The 14,495-nt window shown below is 43.1% G+C and overlaps 1 protein-coding gene across 2 annotated transcripts in view; it reads right to left on the minus strand.

The window, feature by feature from the left end:
* Window positions 1-14,495, minus strand: part of FGF12 (fibroblast growth factor 12) — an 803,689-nt gene that overhangs the window by 331,775 nt on the left and 457,419 nt on the right. The gene's annotated exons all lie outside the window — the stretch shown is intronic.

Consider the following 14,495-nt stretch of genomic DNA (forward strand, 5'->3'; position numbering starts at 1 on the left):
AGTGTCATATTCAAAGCCTTTCAAGTTCTTTAACACAAACACAGTCTTAGTAATGTCAAAGTGACCTTAAAAGGTATTTGCCTATGATTTGGACCGCACTAATCAGAACCGGACTGCGTGATTGCTATCAGGTATGTTTTTATTTCAAACTATATCTGTAGACTACAAGGAAAGTCTTGACTAGTTCTGTCCTTACCATGCTCCAGATGATTGACAGGTACACAAATGCGACAAACCTGTCAAACAAAACTGGGTGGGGAAAAGCTGGCTGGATACACCATCGGACTAATCTGGTGTCTCCTTTTGGTCAGCCCGATTCTAATCACAGGTTCCTTTTTTAACAATACCTTTTTATTTGGTTTTAAGAAAATAACAAACAGTGTATACAATACTTTAGACTGACAAACATTGAAGTCTACATAGTGATTAAACTTACAGAAAATAAACTAACATTACGTACAGGGCTGTATACAACAGATTTCAAGGAATACAATCATTAACCCCTTCCCGACCCATGACGCCACGTAGGCGTCATGAAAGTCGGTGCCATTCCGACCCATGACGCCTATGCGGCGTCATGGAAAGATCGCGTCCCTGCAGATCGGGTGAAAGGGTTAACTCCCATTTCACCCGATCTGCAGGGACAGGGGGAGTGGTAGTTTAGCCCAGGGGGGGTGGCTTCACCCCCTCGTGGCTACGATCGCTCTGATTGGCTGTTGAAAGTGAAACTGCCAATCAGAGCGATTTGTAATATTTCACCCATTATAACGGGTGAAATATTACAATCCAGCCATGGCCGATGCTGAAATATCATCGGCCATGGCTGGAAATACTAGTGTGCCCCCACCCCACCCCTCCGATCGCCCCCCCACCCCCCCGATCTGTCCGGTACACTGCTCCGGCTCCCCTCCGCCCTGTGCTCCGCTCCCCCCCCGTGCTCGTGCCCGCTCCCCCGTGCTCCAATCACCCCCCCGTGCGCCAATCACCCCCCCTGCACTCCGATCCACCCCCCCCCGTGCTCCGTTCCACCCCCCCGTGCTCCATTCCAGCCCCCCCGTGCTCCGTTCCACGCCCCCCGCGCTCCGTTCCACCCCTCCCGCGCTCCGATTCCCCCCCCCGTGCTCCGATCCCCCCCCCCCGTGGTCCCCCCCCACCCTATCATACTTACCGATCCAGCCGTGGTCCCGTCCTTCTTCTCCCGGGCGCCGCCATCTTCCAAAATGGCGGGCGCATGCGCAGTGCGCCCGCCGAATCTGCCGGCCGGCAGATTCGTTCCAAAGTGCATTTTGATCACTGAGATATAATCTATCTCAGTGATCAAAATAAAAAAAATAATAAATGACCCCCCCCCTTTGTCACCCCCATAGGTAGGGACAATAAAAAAATAAAGAAATTTTTTTTTTCCACTGTTAGAATAGGGTTAGGGGTAGGGGTAGGGTTAGGGTTAGGGGTAGGGTTAGGGTTAGGGGTAGGGTTAGGGGTAGGGTTAGGGTTAGGGGTAGGGTTAGGGGTAGGGGTAGGGTTAGGGGTAGGGTTAGGGTTAGGGCTAGGGTTAGGGTTAGGAATGTGCACACGTATTCTGGTCCTCTGCGGATTTTTCCGCTGCGGATTTGATAAATCCGCAGTGCTAAACCGCTGCGGATTTATGGCGGATTTACCACGTTTTTTTCTGCGCATTTCACTGCGGTTTTACAATTGCGATTTTCTATTGGAGCAGTTGTAAAACCGCTGCGGAATCCGCACAAAGAAGTGACATGCTGCGGAATGTAAACCGCTGCGTTTCCGTGCAGTTTTTCCGCAGCATGTGTACAGCGATTTTTGTTTCCCATAGGTTTGCATTGAACTGTAAACTCATGGGAAACTGCTGCGGATCTGCAGCGTTTTCCGCAGCGTGTGCACATACCTTTAGAATTAGGCTATGTGCACACGGTGCGGATTTGGCTGCGGATTCGCAGCAGTGTTCCATCAGGTTTACAGTACCATGTAAACATATGAAAAACCAAATCCGCTGTGCCCATGGTGCGGAAAATACCGCGCGGGAACGCTGCGTTGTATTTTCCGCAGCATGTCAATTCTTTGTGCGGATTCCGCAGCGTTTTACACCTGTTCCTCAATAGGAATCCGCAGGTGAAATCCGCACAAAAAACACTGGAAATCCGCGGAAAATCCGCAGGTAAAACACAGTGCCTTTTACCTGCAGATTTTTCAAAAATGGTGCGGAAATATCTCACACGAATCCGCAACGTGGGCACATAGCCTTAGGGTTAGGGTTGGAATTAGGGTTGTGGTTATGGTTAGGGGTGTGTTGGGGTTAGGGTTGTGGTTAGGGGTGTGTTGCGGTTAGGGCTGTGATTAGGGTTATGGCTACAGTTGGGATTAGGGTTAGGGGTGTGTTGGGGTTAGTGTTGGAGGTAGAATTGAGGGGTTACCACTGTTTAGGCACATCAGGGGTCTCCAAACGCAACATGGCGCCACCATTGATTCCAGCCAATCTCGTATTCAAAAAGTCAAATGGTGCTCCCTCACTTCCGAGCCCTGACGTGTGCCCAAACAGTGGTTTACCCCCACATATGGGGTACCAGCATACTCAGGACAAACTGCGCAACAATTACTGGGGTCCAATTTCTCCTGTTACCCTTGTGAATCTAAAAAAATGCTTGCTAAAACATAATTTTTGAGGAAAGAAAAATGATTTTTTATTTTCACGGCTCTGCGTTGTAAACGTCTGTGAAGCACTTGGGGGTTCAAAGTGCTCACCACATATCTAGATAAGTTCCTTGGGGGGTCTAGTTTCTAAAATGGGGTCACTTGTGGGGGGTTTCTACTGTTTAGGCACACCAGGGGCTCTGCAAACGCAACGTGACACCCGCAGACCATTCCATCAAAGTCTGCATTTCAAAAGTCACTACTTCCCTTCTGAGCCCCGACGTGTGCCCAAACAGTGGTTTACCTCCACATATGGGGTATCAGCGTACTCAGGAGAAACTGGACAACAACTTTTGGGGTCCAATTTCTCCTGTAACCCTTGGGAAAATAAAAAATTCTGGGCTAAATAATTATTTTTGAGGAAAGAAAACGTATTTATTATTTTCACGGCTCTGCATTATAAACTTCTATGAAGCACTTGGGGGTTCAAAGTGCTCACCACACATCTAGATAAGTTCCTTTCAGGGTCTAGTTTCCAAAATGGGGTCACTTGTGGGGGGTTTCTACTGTTTAGGCACATCAGGGGCTCTGCAAACGCAACGTGACGCCCGCAGAGCATTCCATCAAAGTCTGCATTTCAAAACGTCACTACTTCAATTCCAAGCCCCGGCATGTGCCCAAACAGTAGTTTACCCCCACATATGGGGTATCACCGTACTCAGGAGAAACTGGACAACAAATATTGGGGTCAAATTTCTCCTGTTACCCTTGGGAAAATTAAAAAATTCTGGGCTAAATAATTATTTTTGAGGAAAGAAAACGTATTTATTATTTTCACGGCTCTGCATTATAAACTTCTATGAAGCACTTGGGGGTTCAAAGTGCTCACCACACATCTAGATAAGTTCCTTTGGGGGTCTAGTTTCCAAAATGGGGTCACTTGTGGGGGGTTTCTACTGTTAAGCCACATCAGGGGCTCTGCAAACGCAACGTGACGCCCACAGAGCATTCCATCAAAGTCTGCATTTCAAAACGTCACTACTTCACTTCCGAGCCCCGGCATGTGCCCAAACAGTGGTTTACCCCCACATATGGGGTATCAGCGTACTCAGGAGAAACTGGACAACAACTTTTGGGGTCAAATTTCTCCTGTTACCCTTGGGAAAATAAAAAATTGCAGGCTAAAAGATCATTTTTGAGAAAATAATTTTTTTTTTTATTTTCATGGCTCTGCGTTATAAACTTCTGTGAAGCACTTGGGGGTTCAAAGTCCTCACCACACATCTAGATTAGTTCCTTTGGGGGTCTAGTTTCTAAAATGGTGTCATTTCTGGGGGATCTCCAATGTTTAGGCACACAGGGGCTCTCCAAACGTGACATGGTGTCCGCTAATGATTGGAGCTAATTTTCCATTTAAAAAGCCAAATGGCGTGCCATCCCTTCCGAGCCCTGCCGTGCGCCCAAACAGTGGTTTACCCCCACATATGGGGTATCAGCGTACTCAGGACAAACTGGACAACAATATTTGGGGTCCAATTTCTCCTATTATCCTTGGCAAAATAGGAAATTCCAGGCTAAAAAATCATTTTTGAGGAAAGAAAAATTATTTTTTATTTTCATGGCTCTGCGTTATAAACTTCTGTGAAGCACCTGGGGGTTTAAAGTGCTCAATATGCATCTAGATAAGTTCCTTGGGGGGCCTAGTTTCCAAAATGGGGTCACTTGTGGGGGAGCTCCAATGTTTAGGCACACAGGGGCTCTCCAAACGCGACATGGTGTCCGCTAACAATTGGAGCTAATTTTCCATTCAAAAAGTCAAATGGCACGCCTTCTCTTCCGAGCCCTGCCGAGTGCCCAAACAGTGGTTTACCCCCACATATGAGGTATCGGCGTACTCGGGAGAAATTGCCCAACAAATTTTATGATCCATTTTATCCTACTGCCCATGTGAAAATGAGAAAATTGAGGCGAAAAGAATTTTTTTGTGAAAAAAAATTACTTTTTCATTTTTACAGATCAATTTGTGAAGCACCTGAGGGTTTAAAGTGCTCACTAGGCATCTAAATTAGTTCCTTGGGGGGTCTAGTTTCCAAAATGGGGTCACTTGTGGGGGAGCGCCAATGTTTAGGCACACAGGAGCTATCCAAACGCGACATGGTGTCCGCTAACGATGGAAATAATTTTTCATTCAAAAAGTCAAATGGCGCTCCTTCCCTTCCGAGCCTTACCATGTGCCCAAACAGTGGTTTACCTCCACATGTGAGGTATTGGTGTACTCAGGAGAAATTGCCCAACACATTTTAGGATCCATTTTATCCTGTTGCCCATGTGAAAATGAAAAAATTGAGGCTAAAAGAATTTTTTTGTGAAAAAAAAGTACTTTTTCATTTTTACGGATCAATTTGTGAAGCACCTGGGGGTTCAAAGTGCTCACTATGCATCTAGATAAGTTCCTTGGGGCGTCTAGTTTCCAAAATGGGGTCACTTGTGGGGGAGCTCCAATTTTTAGGCACACGGGGGCTCTCCAAACGTGACATGGTGTCCGCTAAAGAGTGGAGCCAATTTTTGATTCAAAAAGTCAAATGGCGCTCCTTCCCTTCCAAGCCCTGCCGTGCGCCCAAACAGTGGTTTACCCCCACATATGAGGTATCAGCGTACTCAGGACAAATTGGACAACAACGTTCGTGGTTCAGTTTCTCCTTTTACCATTGGGAAAATAAAAAAATTGTTGCTAAAAGATAATTTTTGTGACTAAAAAGTTAAATGTTCATTTTTTCCTTCCATGTTGCTTCTGCTGCTGTGAAGCACCTGAAGGGTTAATAAACTTCTTGAATGTGGTTTTGAGTACCTTGAGGGGTGCAGTTTTTAGAATGGTGTCACTTTTGGGTATTTTCAGCCATATAGACCCCTCAAACTGACTTCAAATGTGAGGTGGTCCCTAAAAAAAATGGTTTTGTAAATTTCGTTGTAAAAATGACAAATCGCTGGTCGAATTTTAACCCTTATAACTTCCTAACAAAAAAAAATTTTGTTTCCAAAATTGTGCTGATGTAAAGTAAACATGTGGGAAATGTTATTTATTAACTATTTTGTGTCACATATCTCTCTGGTTTAACAGAATAAAAATTCAAAATGTGAAAATTGCGAAATTTTCAAAATTTTCGCCAAATTTCCGTGTTTATCACAAATAAATGCAGAATTTATTGACCTAAATTTACCACTAACATGAAGCCCAATATGTCACGAAAAAACAATCTCAGAACCGCTAGGATCCGTTGAAGCGTTCCTGAGTTATTACCTCATAAAGGGACACTGGTCAGAATTGCAAAAAACGGCAAGGTCTTTAAGGTCAAAATAGGCTGGGTCTTGAAGGGGTTAATGACTACTACTTTCTGGATGATTCAACCAACTCTTCCAATTACCATTGAAAACTAGTAGCTTATTATTTTGTGTGCTATCATTTTTTCAAAAGCACAAGTTTTATTTATTGATTGTATTATCTCTTCGTTGGCAGGAATTCCTGGGGACTTCCAATATCTTGTAATCGCTATTTTTGTAGCTAGAATATGTGAGGCACTTTCTCTGCTATTGGAGGGAATAGAATGTATAGCTAATAAAAGTAGTGCTAAAGAAGGAGATGGTTTTATTTTTTGGTAGAGAAGAGATCAAATGAAAAGTTAACGACCAGGTGGGAGTGATTACTGGACAGCTCCAAAAAGTGTGGATTAAAGAACCTTTTTGGCAACAGTTACCCCAGCAGGGTTGAGTAGAAGAGGGGAACAGAGAGTGAAGCCTCATTGGGGTGTAATACCATCTTAAAACTGTTTTCATATATACTCGAGGCACATTTGAAGGTGTGAGCTGCAAAGACTAGTGAGCTTGTCTATTCACTGCTCGAGAATGTTTTATTCAATTCTTTTTCACACGATAAAAAGGGAGTCGACTTTATAAAAACATTTTTCATGTCTATTAAATTATATATGGGTTTTAGGCCCACTTCATTAGATGAAGCCTTTAAAAGAGTGAATATTAATCCTGAGTTAACCACTCCCTATGATATCGGGAAATGTTGTAATGCGTGCCGAATCTGGAGATATTTATAGAACTCTTTATTAGGAATTTTGAAATGATTATGTAAAGAGGCAGAAGAGAGAAAGTTAGGACCTTCATACAAATCTTTCACTAGTACAATGCCTCATTTTGCCCAATCTTTAATATTAAGATCTGGTATTAAGCGTTCTAAGGTTTCCAATGGAGTTATGGACACAACGGGCTGAGGCGTTAGAACCTTTTTGTGGAATGCTTTCCACCTGGAGATGGATGACACCATCAGAGGAAGAGCATCTTTTTAGTTGGAGCAATCAAAGTAGCACTAAATAGAGCTTTTAAATTTTTAGAGGCTGCACATTGTGATTCAATTTGAACCTGTGAAGAGCAGAACAAAAATGATTACCTCAATGAACAAAAATAAAAAAAGGAATTTGTGATAAATATTGACCTGTCCATTCAAGGACATTTTAGCTATAGTATGAAATCCTGTTTTTCTTGTCTGTGGAATTGCCTTTGTACTGTTTGTTGTGAAACTGCCGCCCACGAAACTGTTTTCTTTTCTTTTCTTTCTTTCCTGTTTTGTCTCTTTGTTTAAACATGCAAAACTTGTATAACCACTAAACCTACTGAAACAACTATATAAAGAAGGGATAGCACATTGAAGGCAGGCGTGCTTCAGAGACTTCCCAGTGATACACTATACAAGACGTGTCTTGTGTATTATTTCTGGTGACTCCCCACTTCCAAAGGCTGCTCCGACTGAGTGTGATCCCGACATTTCCTGGCGCCTGAACAGGGACCCGAGGTCTGTGTATTCCTTCAAGAACACCGGCAGAATACGAACGAAAAGAGAATCTGGGATAATGGACGGCAGATGAACAAAAACCTGGCCAGGTAAGAGACACTGTTAGATCTCTTATATCTGCCCTGCACTGTCCGTAAGATTTTCTGTGTCGTGTTCTTTAGCGGGTAGTTCTAGTAGAGGAGGATACCTATAGCTCGGGTTCTTGAACTATTTAGGAATTGATCACCTCACGGAGTACGGCATTGAATGAGAGTGAATGTGAATAGAAGGTGTGTGGAAGTTGGGAATAGCCCTATAAGCCGCCCAGGGGGTTGAAACAGAAGAAGTGACTGTCCCACTGGGCAACGTGGTTGCGTCCTTTCGGGGAGACCTCCGCGCCTATGTTCAATCTCTGATCCTGTCTTTGACAAAAACCTGGTGACGGATAAGTGTATGATAGTATGAGCCCAGGACAGATAAATTAGCCTGGGACAAGAATACATTGTATGTGATAGTATAAGCCCAGGACAGATAAATTAGCCTGGGACAAGATACGTTGTATGTTCTTTTTCTGTCTGGTTGCATTTGTGTTGTTTGCTATAGGTGTAGGAATCAGGATTTTCTTACATCAACACAGTTTAAACATCCTAGCTCCTTAGGAAGAAGGTAACGAGGTATTCTCATACCCAAACGCCACCTAGGGCAAGAAAAAGACATCCTAGCTCCTTAGGAAGAAGGTAACGAGGTATTCTCATACCCAAACACCACCTAGGGCAAGAAAGCTCAGGATAAGAAAATGGGGAATAAGCAAACAAAGTCGGAACCAGAAGAATTAGATATCTATACTATCATAAAGGAGAGAAGTGGTGAAGATGCCACTAAGGGGCTGAAAAAGATTTTTAGTAAGTTTGGAGTTACTAGGGCAGAAGCTTTTAGTAGAAAACTATGGGAAGGAATTCAGGAAAGGAAAAAAGGCATAATCAGAGACAAGAAATGGATAGATCAGATCCAAGCATTGATTGATGTCTCTAGGGTAGCAGAAAATGAGGGATGGACATATAATCAACAGAGTAAAAAGTGGTGTATTAGACCCACAGGCTGTGGAGAAAAACAAAATGTGGAATCTAAAAATACCCCACCCCCATACCTTAACCCACATGCCCCATCTTTTCTCCAAACACCACCTCAAAGTTTAGCCGGACCAGGAGGATGGGTATGTCCGCACTGTGGACAACAAAATCCAGACTGGAGAAATGATTGCCTAGCCTGTGGTACACCTAGACATGGCGCTGTACTTGCCTCTGTTAGGGTAGTACCAAGACCCTTTAGGGAACCTGGTGCTGACGGAGTAATGGGAACTAGATATCACCAAACTCGACAATATTTCCCTTGGTCCCCCGCTGAAGGCATGTCTCTCTTGCATAACGCACCAGATCCCACCCAGTGTTCAGTTAGATTTGCACAATATATACAGCAAATTATGCAGACTCACGCTGGAGTTTGGGCAGATGGAGAAGAATTATGTAGAATGAAAATGACTCCTGGACTCTTCCAGGAGCTATTAGCAAATCTACAGGTACATAGGCCCCAAGCAGGATATGGTGCCTTACAAACGATAGAATCAGGTACACAATTTGTAGATCACTTAATGGTTTTCATGAGGGAGAGACAGAGGCAGAGAGGAACAACGGGAGTGGTGGTTCAGAAATCTGGACAATCAGTAGACGAATATTATCTAAGTGTAGAAAATAATTTCAGAGATGAAGGCATGGATCTAACCGCTCCAGGAATGATGAGGTTAGTTACAAAAACCTTTATAGATGGATTGTCTCCAAAAGTGAAGGAAAAGCTTAAGGCCGCAACCCCTGATTGGAGAACCTTGGAAGACCCACACCTGGCTAGACAGAAAGCTGTAGGGATAGAAATGGACTTAAGAGAAAATTCTAAGCCAGTAAGAATTGCACAGGCTAATACTGGCTCTGCTAATCAAAAGTTTACTTGTCATTACTGTAAGAAGCCAGGACATTTCCAAAGGGAATGTAGGAAGAGAAAAACAGATATAGATTCAGGAACCTTTGTACCCAAAAATAGGATAAATAACCCAGTGCCTGATCAAACAGACAGCTCAGAATGACTGAAAGTTATGCAGGTCTCTCTTCCTTCTAGAAGACCAATAATACAAGTTGAAGTTGAGGGTAAAAATGTACCTTTTCTGATAGATACGGGAGCAACATCCTCCATTTTAAATCAGGACTTTTTACCATATCCTGACAATATATCCTCAAAGGTTACATATGCAGAAGGGTATGATGGTAAAATTCAGGCGTTGCCCTTTACAAAACCTTTAAATGTGAGCTTTGGCCCTAAAACTTTTGTATCCAAATTTTTATTTGCTAAAGGTGCACCTACCTGCTTGTTGGGTACTGATGTCTTAAGTAAAATGCATGCAAACATCCATTTTAGAGAAGATGGCACAGTTATGCTGACCATCCCTGAAGATGCAGAAACTCTGGAACCATATGTTAGAATACAGGCAATGGAGGATTTTCCCGAAATTTACACTCAACAAGCAAAAATTGACTTGTCTCGGGTTCCTGACAGCCTATGGGCAAAAGGAGACACTGATGTAGGATTTTTATCAGTAGCTCCTATACTGTTAGAAACTGCCCCGGGAACCATATTACCTCAGCTTAGGCAATACCCCATCAGCGCCCAGCAAGAACAGGCGATTTCTCAACAAATTCAGGATTATGTGTTACAAGGTGTTTTGGTAGAAATCAGGTCACCCGCCAATACACCCTTATATCCTGTTAAAAAGAAAGTGTCCTCCAAAGAAACCATGGTGAAATATCGCATGGTGCACGACTTACGGGAAATCAATAAGGTTTTGGCACCGGTCACCCCTGTGGTACCGAATCCTCATACCTTACTGTCTCAAATTCCCAGCACTGCTGCATATTTTACGGTAATTGACTTATCAAACGCATTTTTTTCTGTGCCACTACATAAGAACTGTTGGCATTTGTTTGCCTTTACATTCAAGGGTAAACAATTAGCATGGACAAGATTGCCACAAGGTATGGTACACTCACCAACTTTGTACTCTGAAGCAATGCAGACCGTGCTAAAAAATTTCATCCCAGAACCAGGAGTAGTCATTCTACAGTATGTAGATGACTTACTTATTTGTTGCCCTGATGAGCAGACGGCAGTTACCTCAACTGTTAATTTCTTAATTTTCCTAGCGCAAGAAGGCTGTAAAGTAAATAGACAGAAACTCCAGGCTTGTCAACAAACAGTCGTGTTTTTAGGTCACTGCATATCACAGGGCATCAGACACCTCACACCTCAACGTACGGAAGCCATACGTAACATGCTTGAACCCAGGAATCACAAACAGCTGCGTGCTTTCCTAGGTATTGTTTCACACTGTAGACAGTGGATCATACATGCAAGTCAACTCATGCAGCCTTTATATGACTGTATTGCCAACACACCATATTCACTCAGTGAAGAGGCTAAACAGTCATTTTCCTCTTTGAAAACAGCACTGGTATCAGCTCCGGCTTTGGGACTCCCAGACTACACTAAACCTTTTCAATTGATGGCAGCTGAGATATCCTCACATGCTACAGGGGTGCTCACACAAAAACATGGAAACAAACAGAGACCTGTGGCATACATATCAGCTCATCTGGACCCTGTAGCTAGAGCCACACCTTCTTGTGTAAGAGTAGTAGCCGCAATTTCACTGTTATTAGATAAAGCTTCTGAGATTGTTCTTGATCACCCACTTCTAGTTCAGACCACTCATGATGTATATGGCATTCTTAACCAGGTCCAACCTAAACATATTTCAATGGCCAGACACCTCCGTCTCCAATGTTCCCTACTACTGCCGCCCAACATTTCCTTTGCCAGGATTCAGACTCTTAATCTCGCGTCTTTGCTCCCTTTAGAGTCTGAGGGGGGTACCATACCTGAGGAAACTGCAACTGCACTCTCCAACTCCTTTGACCCATCAAAGTCAATGCATGATTGTGTACAATTAATGGAACAAGAGACTCAGGGCTTATGTAATGTACGTGACAAGCCACTCTGTAATGCTACATTTGAACTTTTCATAGATGGCAGTAGATATGCAGATATGAATGGACAATTTCATACAGGTTATGCGGTAGTAACTCAGCATGAAGTGCTGAAAGCAGAACCTCTCCCTGCTAATCAGTCTGCACAAGAAGCAGAACTTACGGCATTAGTTGAAGCTCTAAAAATAGCCAAAGATCAGACAGCAAACATATACACTGATTCTAGATATGCACATGGCATTATTTTCGATTTTGGCGTAATATGGACAGCCAGAGGTTATATGACTGCTTCAGGCCAACCTGTTAAACATGCCTCCCTCATTAGACAGATTCTGGAGGCAGCACAAGAAACTAAAGAAATAGCGGTGATAAAGGTAGCTGCACATGTGAGACTCGACACCGAGGAAGCCAGGGGTAACGATAAAGCCGATAAGACAGCAAAACAGGCAGCACGTAAACCCTTACATCATGCCCACACACTAGATAGCTCTGAAGATGATGAGGAAAGATTGAAGGAAGCTCAGAAGCGGGTAGACGACGAAGAACGAGGGCAGTGGCAGAAAAAAGGGGCAGAAGATCAGCAAGGATTATGGAAAAAAGGAACTTTGTTGTGTTTACCCAGAGCCTGGTACCCCGCAGTGGCAAGTGACCTCCACCTACCCACGCATGTGTCGGCAAATGGTATGACGCTCAAGGTAAAAGAAAGGTGGTTGGCTCCAGGCTTTGGTAATTTTGCTCGGAACATGTGTGCTGCATGCGCTATATGCCTGGCACACAATCCAGGTCAGGCCATTAAAACCCCAACCAAGCATCATGTAAGACCACTGTATCCCTTTCAAAGACTCCAGATCGACTACATCCAACTTCCTAGGTACAATGGATACGAATATGTGCTTGTGTGTGTGGACATGTTCTCAGGGTGGCCAGAGGCTTATCCAGTTCGTAAAGCCTCAGCAAAAACTACTGCCATTAAAATAGCACATGAACTGATACCCCGTTACGGCATGCCTGAGGTGATCGAGTCAGATAGGGGTACCCATTTTACTGGGGAAATATTCCAGAATGTTATGAAAATGTTGGGAGTAGAAAACCAGTTTCACACTCCATATCATCCACAGAGTTCAGGTAAAGTGGAAAGATTAAATGGGACAATAAAATTAAAAATCCAGAAGGCCATGGCAGAAACAGGAAAGCCTTGGACCGAGTGTCTACCACTTGCCCTGTATTCCATCCGAAACACCCCAAGGGGGAAGGCTAAGCTGTCACCACATGAGATTCTTTTTGGTAGAGCAGCAAATATGGGTTGTTATTTTCCACAACAACTGATGTTGAATACTGAGACTTTAACTGCTTATGTACAAGAATTACAAAAACGTTTAACTAAAGTGCATTCGCAAGTTTTTGCTTCCCTTCCAGATCCAGAAAATCTCGAAGGAGGCCACAAGTTGGAACCTGGTGATCAAGTCTACGTGAAAAGACACACCAGAAAGACTCTGGAACCGAGATTTGACGGACCTTTCCAAGTCCTGTTAACAACTCCAACAGCAGTCAAGCTTGAAGGAAAGGCATCATGGATACATGCAAGCCATTGCAAAAAAGCAGTATAAGACTCATGATATTGATGTTAATAATGTTAACCTCAACGGAGGCATGGGAAAGACTGAATTCTCTAGCCCCTTGGGACAAAAACCCTCTTGGTGTATGCTTCAGAATGTATCTAGTTTTGTGGATTTGGCTCACAGATTGGTATTGCAGCACTCAGCTTTGTGGGATCTGCCTGAGGGTACATTTTGGATATGCGGAGAAGGAGAATATAAATGGCTTCCCGTAGGTATAAAGGGTACTTGTACATTAGGACGCCTAACCCCGGCTACTTTCATAATTTCAAATAAACAAGTGAATATGCAAGCCGTGCCCAAGCACACACTGTATAAAAGAGCTGCAGATAACTCACCACGTCCCTCGGGGAGGCCGCATATAGTACAAATGGGAATTCCCAACAAAATTGCTAGTACCATTTTTATTTATCCTATGTTAACACAAATGTGGGATAAATTAGTTAGAGCCACGGATTATCTAGATGATCAGATTTGGGATATATTGGACATATTGAATACTAGTATAGCTGTACAGAATCAGCTTATAATAGTCACTAACCAACATACCCTGGTATTGGATTACCTAACTGCCTCACAAGGGGGTATGTGTCAAATCATCGGAGCCACCTGCTGTCATTATATAGACCCGAATAGTACTATGAGTATGAGATTTAAATTAAAAGACGTACAACGACTCAGGGATCAGTATGACAAAGACAATGACCAAAATAAGGATAGCTGGTGGTCAGATACCTTTTCTTTTCTTAACCCGGCCAATTGGTTCAGAGGGATCGGTGGGTGGGTTACCGGGATTATGCAAAGCCTAATACATACAGTTATGGTTATTGTAATTATATACAGTATGTATTATTCAAGGTTGTACTCAAGGGTATCTCGGTATGCACAAATAAATTTTGTGCAATGGATGCGAGAATATAAAGTTTTTTTTTTGTAATATCACAAAAAGAATGACTAAAATGATCGACAAGGTTTTGAATGGAATATGTCAAAGGGGGGATTGTGAAGAGCAGAACAAAAATGATTACCTCAATGAACAAAAATAAAAAAAAGAATTTGTGATAAATATTGACCTGTCCATTCAAGGACATTTTAGCTATAGTATGAAATCCTGTTTTTCTTGTCTGTGGAATTGCCTTTGTACTGTTTGTTGTGAAACTGCCGCCCACGAAACTGTTTTCTTTTCTTTTCTTTCTTTCCTGTTTTGTCTCTTTGTTTAAACATGCAAAACTTGTATAACCACTAAACCTACTGAAACAACTATATAAAGAAGGGATAGCACATTGAAGGCAGGCGTGCTTCAGAGACTTC

The sequence above is a fragment of the Ranitomeya imitator genome, chromosome 5 (assembly GCF_032444005.1).
Source record: "Ranitomeya imitator isolate aRanImi1 chromosome 5, aRanImi1.pri, whole genome shotgun sequence".
Lineage (NCBI taxonomy): Eukaryota > Metazoa > Chordata > Amphibia > Anura > Dendrobatidae > Ranitomeya > Ranitomeya imitator.